Consider the following 13418-nt stretch of genomic DNA (forward strand, 5'->3'; position numbering starts at 1 on the left):
AGAGTTAAAAAGCATTTCTAAACTTCAGCAGAATTCCCAGAACAATGGAAGAGTTTCAAAGCATTGTTAAACTTCAGCGGAATTCCGAGAACAATGGAAGAGTTCCAATGCATTTTTAAGCTACATCGGAATTCCGAGAACAATGGAAGAGTTCCAAAGCATTGTTAAACTTTAGCGGAAATCCAAGAACAATGGGAGAGTTCCAAAAGCATTGTTAAACATGAGCGGAATTCCAAGAACAAAGGAAGAGTCCCAAATCTTTTTTAAACTTCAGCAGAATTCTGAGAATTACGGAAGAGTTCCAAAGCATTGTTAAACTTCAGCAGAATTCCGAGAACAAGGGAAGATTTCTAAAGCGTTTTTGAACTTCAGCAGAATTCCGAGAACAATGAAAGAGTTCCAAAAGCATTATTAAACATTAACAGAATTCCGAGAACAATGGAAAAGTTCCATAGGTTTGATAAACATTAGCGGAATTCCGAGAACAATGGAAGAGTTCTAAAAGCATTATTAAACATCAGCGGAATTCCGAGAACAATGGAAGAGTTCCAAAGCATTGTTAAATATTAGCGGAATTCCGAGAACAATGGAATGGTTCCAAAGCTTTTTTAAACTTCAGCAGAATTCCGAGAACAATGGAAGAGTTCCAAAGCATTTTTAAACTTCAGCGGAATTCCGAGAACAATGGAAGAGTTCCAAAGCATTGTTAAACAGTAGCGGAATTCCGAGAACAATGGAAGAGTTCCAAAAGCATTATTAAACATCAGCGGAATTCCGAGAACAATGGAAGTGTTCCAAAGCATTGTTAAACATTAGCACAATTCCGAGAACAATGGATGAGTTCCAAAAGCATTATTAAACATCAACGGAATTCCAAGAACAATGGAAGAGTCCGAAATCTTTTTTAAACTACAGCGGAACTCCGAGAACAATGGAAGAGTTCCAAACCATTTTTAAACTTCAGTGGAATTCTGAGAACAATGGTAGAGTTCTAAAGCATTTTTCAACTTCAGCGGAATTCTGAGAACAATGAAAGAGTTCCAAAAGCATTGTTGAACATAAGCGGTATTCCGAGAACAATGGAAGAGTTCCAAAAGCATTATTAAACATCAGTAGAATTCCGAGAACAATGGAAGAGTTCCAAAGCATTTTTAAACTTCAGCAGAATTCCGAGAACAATGGAAGTGTTACAAAGCAATTTTAAACTTCAGCAGAATTCCGAGAAAAATGGAAGAGTTTCAAAGCATTGTAAAACTTCAGCGGAATTCCGAGAACAATGGAAGAGTTCCAAAGCATGGCTAAACTTCAGCGGAATTCCGAGAACAATGAAAGAGTTCCAAAAGCATTTTTAAACTTAAGCGGCATTCCGAGAACAATGGAGGAGTTCCAAAGCATTGTTAAACATTAGCGGAATTCCAAGAACAATGGAAGAGTTCTAAAGCATTGTTAAACATCAGCAGAATTCCGAGAACAATGGAAGAGTTCCCAAGCATTTTTAAACTTCAGCAGAACTCCCAGAACATAGTAAGAGTTCCAAAGCATTTCTAAACTTCAGCTGAATTCCCAGAACATTGGAAGAGTTCCAAAGCATTTTTAAACTTCAGCAGAATTCCGAGAACAATGGAGGAGTTCCAAAGCATTTTTAAACTTTAGCGGAATTCTGAGAAAAATTGAAGAGTTCCAAAGCATTTTTAAGCTTCATTGGAATTCTGAGGTCAATAGAAGAGTACCAAAGCATTTTTAAACTTCAGCAGAATTCTGAGAATTACGGAAGAGTTCCAAAGCATTGTTAAACTTCAGCAGATTTCCGAGAACAAGGGAAGATTTCTAAAGCGTTTTTGAACTTCAGCAGAATTCCGAGAACAATGAAAGAGTTCCAAAAGCATTGATAAACATCAGCGGTATTCTGAGAACAATGGAAGAGTTCCAAAAGCATTATTAGACATCAGCGGAATTTCGAGAACAATGGAAGATTTACAAAGCTTTTTTAAACTTCAGCAGAATTCCGAGAACAATGGAAGAGTTCGAAAAGCATTGTGAAACATCAGCGGAATTTCGAGAACAATGGAAGAGTCCCAAATCTTTTTTAAACAACAGTGGAATTCCGAGAACAATGGAAGAGTTACAAACCATATTTAAACTTCAGCGGAATTCTGAGAACAATGAAAGAGTTCCAAAAGCATTGTTAAACATCAGCGGTATTCTGAGAACAATGGAAGAGTTCCAAAAGCATTATTAGACATCAGCGGAATTTCGAGAACAATGGAAGAGTTCCAAAGCATTTTTAAACTTTAGCAGAATTCCGAGAAAAATGGAAGAGTTCCAAAGCATTGTAAAACTTCAGCGGAATTCTGAGAACAATGGAAGAGTTCCAATGCATTTTTAAACTACAGCAGAATTCTTATAGCAATTGAAGAGTTCCAAAGCATTTTTAAACTTCAGCAGAATTCCCAGAACAATGGAAGAGTTTCAAAGCATTGTTAAACTTCAGCGGAATTCCGAGAACAATGGAAGAGTTCCAATGCATTTTTAAACTACATCGGAATTCAGAGAACAGTGGAAGAGTTCCAAAGCATTGTTAAACTTTAGCGGAATTCCGAGAACAAAGGAAGAGTCCCAAACCTTTTTTAAACTTCAGCGGAATTCCGAGAACAATGGAAGAGTACCAAAGCATTTATAAACTTCAGCGGAATTCCGAGAACAATGGAAGAGTTCCAAAGCATTGTTAAACAATAGCGGAATTCCGAGAACAATGGAAGAGTTCCAAAAGCATTATTAAACATCAGCGGAATTCCGAGAACAATGGAAGAGTTCCAAAGCATTGTTAAACAATAGCGGAATTCCGAGAACAATGGATGAGTTCCAAAAGCATTATTAAACATCAGCGGAATTCCAAGAACTATGGAAGAGTTCCAAAGCTTTTTTAAACTTCATCAGAATTCCGAGAACAATGAAAGAGTTCCAAAGCATTTATAAACTTTTGCGGAATTCCGAGAACAATGGAGGAGTTCCAAAGCATTGTTTAACATTAGCGGAATTCCAAGAACAATGGAAGAGTTCCAAAGCATTTTTACACTTCAGCAGAATTCCGAGAACAATGGAAGTGTTCCAAAGCATTTTTAAACTTCAGCAGAATTCCGAGAAAAATGGGAGAGTTTCAAAGCATTGTAAAACTTCAGCGGAATTCCGAGAACAATGTAAGAGTTCCAAAGCATGGCTAAACTTCAGCGGAATTCCGAGAACAATGAAAGAGTTCCAAAAGCATTGTTGAACATAAGCGGTATTCCGAGAACAATGGAAGAGTTCCAAAAGCATTATTAAACATCGGTAGAATTCCGAGAACAATGGAAGAGTTCCAAAGCATTTTTAAACTTTTGCGGAATTCCGAGAACAATGGAGGAGTTCCAAAGCATTGTTTAACATTAGCGGAATTCCAAGAACAATGGAAGAGTTCCAAAGCATTTTTACACTTCAGCAGAATTCCGAGAACAATGGAAGTGTTCCAAAGCATTTTTAAACTTCAGCAGAATTCCGAGAAAAATGGGAGAGTTTCAAAGCATTGTAAAACTTCAGCGGAATTCCGAGAACAATGTAAGAGTTCCAAAGCATGGCTAAACTTCAGCGGAATTCCGAGAACAATGAAAGAGTTCCAAAAGCATTGTTGAACATAAGCGGTATTCCGAGAACAATGGAAGAGTTCCAAAAGCATTATTAAACATCGGTAGAATTCCGAGAACAATGGAAGAGTTCCAAAGCATTTTTAAACTTCAGCAGAATTCTGAGAACAATGGAAGTGTTCCAAAGCAATTTTAAACTTCAGCAGAATTCCGAGAAAAATGGAAGAGTTTCAAAGCATTGTAAAACTTCAGCGGAATTCCGAGAACAATGGAAGAGTTCCAAAGCATGGCTAAACTTCAGCGGAATTCCGAGAACAATGAAAGAGTTCCAAAAGCACTTTTAAACTTAAGCGGCATTCCGTGAACAATGGAGGAGTTCCAAAGCATTGTTAAACATTAGCGGAATTCCAAGAACAATGGAAGAGTTCTAAAGCATTGTTAAACATCAGCAGAATTCCGAGAACAATGGAAGAGTTCCCAAGCATTTTTAAACTTCAGCAGAACTCCCAGAACATAGTAAGAGTTCCAAAGCATTTCTAAACTTCAGCTGAATTCCGAGAACAATGGAGGAGTTCCAAAGCATTTTTAAACTTTAGCGGAATTCTGAGAAAAATTGAAGAGTTCCAAAGCATTTTTAAGCTTCATTGGAATTCTGAGGTCAATAGAAGAGTACCAAAGCATTTTTAAACTTCAGCAGAATTCTGAGAATTACGGAAGAGTTCCAAAGCATTGTTAAACTTCAGCAGAATTCCGAGAACAAGGGAAGATTTCTAAAGCGTTTTTGAACTTCAGCAGAATTCCGAGAACAATGAAAGAGTTCCAAAAGCATTATTAAACATTAACAGAATTCCGAGAACAATGGAAGAGTTCCATAGGTTTGATAAACATTAGCGGAATTCCGAGAACAATGGAAGAGTTCTAAAAGCATTATTAAACATCAGCGGAATTCCGAGAACAATGGAAGAGTTCCAAAGCATTGTTAAATATTAGCGGAATTCCGAGAACAATGGAATGGTTCCAAAGCTTTTTTAAACTTCAGCAGAATTTCGAGAACAATGGAAGAGTTCCAAAGCATTGTTAAACAGTAGCGGAATTCCGAGAACAATGGAAGAGTTCCAAAAGCATTATTAAACATCAGCGGAATTCCGAGAACAATGGAAGAGTTCCAAAGCATGGCTAAATTTCAGCGGAATTCCGAGAACAATGAAAGAGTTCCAATGCATTTTTAAACTACAGCGGAATTCCGAGAACAATGGAAGAGTTCCAAAGCATTTTTAAACTTCCGCAGAATTCCGAGAACAATTGAAGAGTTCCAAAGCATTGTTAAACTTCAGCGGAATTCAGAAAACAATGGAAGCGTTCCAAAGCATTTTGAAACTACAGTGGAATTCCGAGAACAATAGAAGAGTTCCAAAGCATTGTTAAACATCAGCGGAATTCCGAGAACAATGGAAGAGTTCCAAAGCATTTTTAAACTTCAGCGGAATTCCTTGAATAATGGAAGAATTCCAAAGCATTGTTAAACATCAGCAGAATTCCGAGAACAATAGAAGAGTTCCAAAGCATTTTTAAACTTCAGCAGAATTCCCAGAACATTGGAAGAGTTCCAAACCATTTTTAAACTTCAGCTGAATTCCCAGAACAATGGAAGAGTTCCAAAGCAATGTTAATCTTCAGCGGAATTCCGAGAACAATGGAAGAGTTCCAAAACATTTTTAAACTTCAGTGGAATTTGGTGAACAATGGAAGATTTCCATCGAATTGAAAAACATCAGCAGAAATCCGAGAACAATGGAAGAGTTCCAAAGCATTTTTAAACTTCAGCAGAATTCCGAGAACTATGGAAGAGTTCCAAAAGAATTATTAAACATCAACAGAATTCCGAGATCAATGGAAGAGTTTCAAAGCATTGTTAAACATTAGCGGAATTCCGAGAATAATGGAAGAGTTCCAAAAGCATTATTAAACATCAGCGGAATTGCGAGAACAATGGAAGAATTCCAAAGCTTTTTTAACTTCATCAGAATTCCGAGAAAAATGGAAGAGTTCCAAAGCATTTATAAACTTTTGCGGAATTCCGAGAACAATGGAAGAGTTCCAAAGCATTGCTAAACTTTAGCAGAAATCTAAAAACAATGGAAGAGTTCCAAAGCATTTTTAAACTACAGCGGAATTAAGAGAACAATGGAAGAGTTCCAAAGCAATGTTAAACATCAGTGTATTTCCGAGTACAATGGAAGAGTTCCAAAGCATTGTTAAACATTAGCAGAATTCCAAGAACAATGGAAGAGTTCCACAGAATTTTTAAAATTCAGCAGAATTCCCAGAGCAATGGAAGAGTTCCAAAGCATTTTTCAACTTCAGCAGAATTCCGAGAACAACGGAAGAGTTCCAAAGCATTGCAAAACTTCAATGGAATTCTGAGAACAATGGAAAAGTTCCAATGCATTTTTAAACTACAGCAGAATTCCGAGAGCAATGGAAGAGTTCCAAAGCATTTTTAAACTTCAGCATAATTCCCAGAACAATGGAAGTGTTCCAATGCATTTTTAAACTTCATCGGAATTCCGAGAACAATGGGAGAGTTCCAAAGCATTGTTAAACATTAGCAGGATTCCAAGAACAATGGGAGAGTTCTAAAAGCATTGCTAAACATCAGCGGAATTCCGAGAACAATGGAAGAGTCCCAAATATTTTTTAAACAACAGCGGAATTCCGAGAACAATGGAAGAGTTCCAAACCATTTTTAAACTTCACGGAATTCTGAGAACAATGAACGAGTTCCAAAAGCATTGTTAAACATCAGCGGTATTCCGAGAACAATGGAAGAGTTCCAAAAGCATTATTATACATCAACGGAATTTCGAGAATAATGGAAGAGTTACAAAGCTTTTTTAAACTTCGGCAGAATTCCGAGAACAATGGAAGAGTTCCAAAGCATTTTTAAACTTCAGCAGAATTCCGAGAACACTGGAAGAGTTCCAAAGCATTTTTAAACTTTAGCAGAATTCCGAGAAAAATGGAACAGTTCCAAAGCATTGCAAAACTTCAACGGAATTCTGAGAACAATGGAAAAGTTCCAATGCATTTTTAAACTACAGCAGAATTCCGAGAGCAATGGAAGAGTTCCAAAGCATTTTTAAACTTCAGCATAATTCCCAGAACAATGGAAGAGTTCCAATGCATTTTTAAACTTCATCGGAATACCGAGAACAATGGAAGAGTTCCAAACCATTTTTAAACTTCAGTGGAATTCTGAGAACAATGTTAGAGTTCTAAAGCATTTTTCAACTTCAGCGGAATTCTGAGAACAATGAAAGAGCTCCAAAAGCATTGTTAAACATAAGCGGTATTCCGAGAACAATGGAAGAGTTCCAAAAGCATTATTAGACATCAGTAGAATTCCGAGAACAATGGAAGAGTTCCAAAGCATTTTTAAACTTCAGCAGAATTCCAAGAAAATGGCAGTGTTCCAAAGCATTTTTAAACTTCAGCAGAACTCCGAGAAAAATTGAAGAGTTCCAAAGCATTGTAAAACTTCAGCGGAATTCCGAGAACAATGGAAGAGTTCCAAAGCATGGCTAAACTTCAGCGGAATTCCGAGAACAATGAAAGAGTTCCAAAAGCATTTTTAAACTTCAGCGGCATTCCGAGAACAATGGAGGAGTTCCAAAGCATTGTTAAACATTAGCAGAATTCCGAGAACAATGGATGAGTTCCAAAAGCATTATTAAACATCAGCGGAATTCCGAGAACAATGGAAGAGTTCCAAAGCATTGTTAAATATTAGCGGAATTCCGAGAACAAGGTATAATTTCCAAAGCTTTTTTAAACTTCAGCAGAATTCCGAGAACAATGGAAGAGTTCCAAAGCATTTTTAAACTTCAGCGGAATTAAGAGAACAATGGAAGAGTTCCAAAGCATGGCTAAATTTCAGCGGAATTCCGAGAACAATGAAAGAGTTCCAAAGCATTTTTAAACTACAGCGGAATTCCAAGAACAATGGAAGAGTTCCAAAGCATTGTTAAACTTCAGCAGAATTCCGAGAAAAATGGAAGAGTTCAAAAGCATTTTTAAACTTCAGCTGAATTCCCAGAACATTGGAAGAGTTCCAAAGCATTTTTAAACTTCAGCAGAATTCCGAGAACAATGGAAGAGTTCCAAAGCATTTTTAAACATTAGCGGAATTCCAAGAACAATGGTAGAGCTCGAAAAGCATTGTTAAACATCAGCGGAATTCCGAGAACAATTTAAGAGTCCCAAATCTTTTTTAAACAACAGCGGAATTTCGAGAACAATGGAAAAGTTACAAAGCTTTTTTAAACTTCAGCGGAATTCCGAGAACAATGGAAGAGTTCCAAAGCATTTTTAATGTTCAGCAGATTTCCGAGAACAATGGAAGAGTTCCAAAGCATTTTTAAACTTCAGCGGAATTCTGAGAACAATGGAAGAGTTCCAATGCATTTTGAAACTACAGCAGAATTCCGAGAGCAATGGAAGAGTTAAAAAGCATTTCTAAACTTCAGCAGAATTCCCAGAACAATGGAAGAGTTTCAAAGCATTGTTAAACTTCAGCGGAATTCCGAGAACAATGGAAGAGTTCCAATGCATTTTTAAGCTACATCGGAATTCCGAGAACAATGGAAGAGTTCCAAAGCATTGTTAAACTTTAGCGGAAATCCAAGAACAATGGGAGAGTTCCAAAAGCATTGTTAAACATGAGCGGAATTCCAAGAACAAAGGAAGAGTCCCAAATCTTTTTTAAACTTCAGCAGAATTCTGAGAATTACGGAAGAGTTCCAAAGCATTGTTAAACTTCAGCAGAATTCCGAGAACAAGGGAAGATTTCTAAAGCGTTTTTGAACTTCAGCAGAATTCCGAGAACAATGAAAGAGTTCCAAAAGCATTATTAAACATTAACAGAATTCCGAGAACTATGGAAGAGTTCCAAAAGAATTATTAAACATCAACAGAATTCCGAGATCAATGGAAGAGTTTCAAAGCATTGTTAAACATTAGCGGAATTCCGAGAATAATGGAAGAGTTCCAAAAGCATTATTAAACATCAGCGGAATTGCGAGAACAATGGAAGAATTCCAAAGCTTTTTTAACTTCATCAGAATTCCGAGAAAAATGGAAGAGTTCCAAAGCATTTATAAACTTTTGCGGAATTCCGAGAACAATGGAAGAGTTCCAAAGCATTGCTAAACTTTAGCAGAAATCTAAAAACAATGGAAGAGTTCCAAAGCATTTTTAAACTACAGCGGAATTAAGAGAACAATGGAAGAGTTCCAAAGCAATGTTAAACATCAGTGTATTTCCGAGTACAATGGAAGAGTTCCAAAGCATTGTTAAACATTAGCAGAATTCCAAGAACAATGGAAGAGTTCCACAGAATTTTTAAAATTCAGCAGAATTCCCAGAGCAATGGAAGAGTTCCAAAGCATTTTTCAACTTCAGCAGAATTCCGAGAACAACGGAAGAGTTCCAAAGCATTGCAAAACTTCAATGGAATTCTGAGAACAATGGAAAAGTTCCAATGCATTTTTAAACTACAGCAGAATTCCGAGAGCAATGGAAGAGTTCCAAAGCATTTTTAAACTTCAGCATAATTCCCAGAACAATGGAAGTGTTCCAATGCATTTTTAAACTTCATCGGAATTCCGAGAACAATGGGAGAGTTCCAAAGCATTGTTAAACATTAGCAGGATTCCAAGAACAATGGGAGAGTTCTAAAAGCATTGCTAAACATCAGCGGAATTCCGAGAACAATGGAAGAGTCCCAAATATTTTTTAAACAACAGCGGAATTCCGAGAACAATGGAAGAGTTCCAAACCATTTTTAAACTTCAGCGGAATTCTGAGAACAATGAACGAGTTCCAAAAGCATTGTTAAACATCAGCGGTATTCCGAGAACAATGGAAGAGTTCCAAAAGCATTATTATACATCAACGGAATTTCGAGAATAATGGAAGAGTTACAAAGCTTTTTTAAACTTCGGCAGAATTCCGAGAACAATGGAAGAGTTCCAAAGCATTTTTAAACTTCAGCAGAATTCCGAGAACACTGGAAGAGTTCCAAAGCATTTTTAAACTTTAGCAGAATTCCGAGAAAAATGGAACAGTTCCAAAGCATTGCAAAACTTCAACGGAATTCTGAGAACAATGGAAAAGTTCCAATGCATTTTTAAACTACAGCAGAATTCCGAGAGCAATGGAAGAGTTCCAAAGCATTTTTAAACTTCAGCATAATTCCCAGAACAATGGAAGAGTTCCAATGCATTTTTAAACTTCATCGGAATACCGAGAACAATGGAAGAGTTCCAAACCATTTTTAAACTTCAGTGGAATTCTGAGAACAATGTTAGAGTTCTAAAGCATTTTTCAACTTCAGCGGAATTCTGAGAACAATGAAAGAGCTCCAAAAGCATTGTTAAACATAAGCGGTATTCCGAGAACAATGGAAGAGTTCCAAAAGCATTATTAGACATCAGTAGAATTCCGAGAACAATGGAAGAGTTCCAAAGCATTTTTAAACTTCAGCAGAATTCCAAGAAAATGGCAGTGTTCCAAAGCATTTTTAAACTTCAGCAGAACTCCGAGAAAAATTGAAGAGTTCCAAAGCATTGTAAAACTTCAGCGGAATTCCGAGAACAATGGAAGAGTTCCAAAGCATGGCTAAACTTCAGCGGAATTCCGAGAACAATGAAAGAGTTCCAAAAGCATTTTTAAACTTCAGCGGCATTCCGAGAACAATGGAGGAGTTCCAAAGCATTGTTAAACATTAGCAGAATTCCGAGAACAATGGATGAGTTCCAAAAGCATTATTAAACATCAGCGGAATTCCGAGAACAATGGAAGAGTTCCAAAGCATTGTTAAATATTAGCGGAATTCCGAGAACAAGGTATAATTTCCAAAGCTTTTTTAAACTTCAGCAGAATTCCGAGAACAATGGAAGAGTTCCAAAGCATTTTTAAACTTCAGCGGAATTAAGAGAACAATGGAAGCGTTCCAAAGCATGGCTAAATTTCAGCGGAATTCCGAGAACAATGAAAGAGTTCCAAAGCATTTTTAAACTACAGCGGAATTCCAAGAACAATGGAAGAGTTCCAAAGCATTGTTAAACTTCAGCATAATTCCGAGAAAAATGGAAGAGTTCAAAAGCATTTTTAAACTTCAGCTGAATTCCCAGAACATTGGAAGAGTTCCAAAGCATTTTTAAACTTCAGCAGAATTCCGAGAACAATGGAAGAGTTCCAAAGCATTTTTAAACATTAGCGGAATTCCAAGAACAATGGTAGAGCTCGAAAAGCATTGTTAAACATCAGCGGAATTCCGAGAACAATTTAAGAGTCCCAAATCTTTTTTAAACAACAGCGGAATTTCGAGAACAATGGAAAAGTTACAAAGCTTTTTTAAACTTCAGCGGAATTCCGAGAACAATGGAAGAGTTCCAAAGCATTTTTAATGTTCAGCAGATTTCCGAGAACAATGGAAGAGTTCCAAAGCATTTTTAAACTTCAGCGGAATTCTGAGAACAATGGAAGAGTTCCAATGCATTTTGAAACTACAGCAGAATTCCGAGAGCAATGGAAGAGTTAAAAAGCATTTCTAAACTTCAGCAGAATTCCCAGAACAATGGAAGAGTTTCAAAGCATTGTTAAACTTCAGCGGAATTCCGAGAACAATGGAAGAGTTCCAATGCATTTTTAAGCTACATCGGAATTCCGAGAACAATGGAAGAGTTCCAAAGCATTGTTAAACTTTAGCGGAAATCCAAGAACAATGGGAGAGTTCCAAAAGCATTGTTAAACATGAGCGGAATTCCAAGAACAAAGGAAGAGTCCCAAATCTTTTTTAAACTTCAGCAGAATTCTGAGAATTACGGAAGAGTTCCAAAGCATTGTTAAACTTCAGCAGAATTCCGAGAACAAGGGAAGATTTCTAAAGCGTTTTTGAACTTCAGCAGAATTCCGAGAACAATGAAAGAGTTCCAAAAGCATTATTAAACATTAACAGAATTCCGAGAACAATGGAAAAGTTCCATAGGTTTGATAAACATTAGCGGAATTCCGAGAACAATGGAAGAGTTCTAAAAGCATTATTAAGCATCAGCGGAATTCCGAGAACAATGGAAGAGTTCCAAAGCATTGTTAAATATTAGCGGAATTCCGAGAACAATGGAATGGTTCCAAAGCTTTTTTAAACTTCAGCAGAATTCCGAGAACAATGGAAGAGTTCCAAAGCATTTTTAAACTTCAGCGGAATTCCGAGAACAATGGAAGAGTTCCAAAGCATTGTTAAACAGTAGCGGAATTCCGAGAACAATGGAAGAGTTCCAAAAGCATTATTAAACATCAGCGGAATTCCGAGAACAATGGAAGAGTTCCAAAGCATTGTTAAACATTAGCACAATTCCGAGAACAATGGATGAGTTCCAAAAGCATTATTAAACATCAACGGAATTCCAAGAACAATGGAAGAGTCCGAAATCTTTTTTAAACTACAGCGGAACTCCGAGAACAATGGAAGAGTTCCAAACCATTTTTAAACTTCAGTGGAATTCTGAGAACAATGGTAGAGTTCTAAAGCATTTTTCAACTTCAGCGGAATTCTGAGAACAATGAAAGAGTTCCAAAAGCATTGTTGAACATAAGCGGTATTCCGAGAACAATGGAAGAGTTCCAAAAGCATTATTAAACATCAGTAGAATTCCGAGAACAATGGAAGAGTTCCAAAGCATTTTTAAACTTCAGCAGAATTCCGAGAACAATGGAAGTGTTACAAAGCAATTTTAAACTTCAGCAGAATTCCGAGAAAAATGGAAGAGTTTCAAAGCATTGTAAAACTTCAGCGGAATTCCGAGAACAATGGAAGAGTTCCAAAGCATGGCTAAACTTCAGCGGAATTCCGAGAACAATGAAAGAGTTCCAAAAGCATTTTTAAACTTAAGCGGCATTCCGAGAACAATGGAGGAGTTCCAAAGCATTGTTAAACATTAGCGGAATTCCAAGAACAATGGAAGAGTTCTAAAGCATTGTTAAACATCAGCAGAATTCCGAGAACAATGGAAGAGTTCCCAAGCATTTTTAAACTTCAGCAGAACTCTCAGAACATAGTAAGAGTTCCAAAGCATTTCTAAACTTCAGCTGAATTCCCAGAACATTGGAAGAGTTCCAAAGCATTTTTAAACTTCAGCAGAATTCCGAGAACAATGGAGGAGTTCCAAAGCATTTTTAAACTTTAGCGGAATTCTGAGAAAAATTGAAGAGTTCCAAAGCATTTTTAAGCTTCATTGGAATTCTGAGGTCAATAGAAGAGTACCAAAGCATTTTTAAACTTCAGCAGAATTCTGAGAATTACGGAAGAGTTCCAAAGCATTGTTAAACTTCAGCAGATTTCCGAGAACAAGGGAAGATTTCTAAAGCGTTTTTGAACTTCAGCAGAATTCCGAGAACAATGAAAGAGTTCCAAAAGCATTGATAAACATCAGCGGTATTCTGAGAACAATGGAAGAGTTCCAAAAGCATTATTAGACATCAGCGGAATTTCGAGAACAATGGAAGATTTACAAAGCTTTTTTAAACTTCAGCAGAATTCCGAGAACAGTGGAAGAGTTCCAAAGCATTTTTAAACTTCAGCGGAATTCTGAGAACAATGGAAGAGTTCGAAAAGCATTGTGAAACATCAGTGGAATTCCGAGAACAATGGAAGAGTTACAAACCATATTTAAACTTCAGCGGAATTCTGAGAACAATGAAAGAGTTCCAAAAGCATTGTTAAACATCAGCGGTATTCTG

The sequence above is a fragment of the Phyllobates terribilis genome, unplaced genomic scaffold (genome assembly GCF_046119375.1).
Source record: "Phyllobates terribilis strain yellow unplaced genomic scaffold, ASM4611937v1 Scaffold_1__5_contigs__length_1240528914, whole genome shotgun sequence".
NCBI lineage: Eukaryota > Metazoa > Chordata > Amphibia > Anura > Dendrobatidae > Phyllobates > Phyllobates terribilis.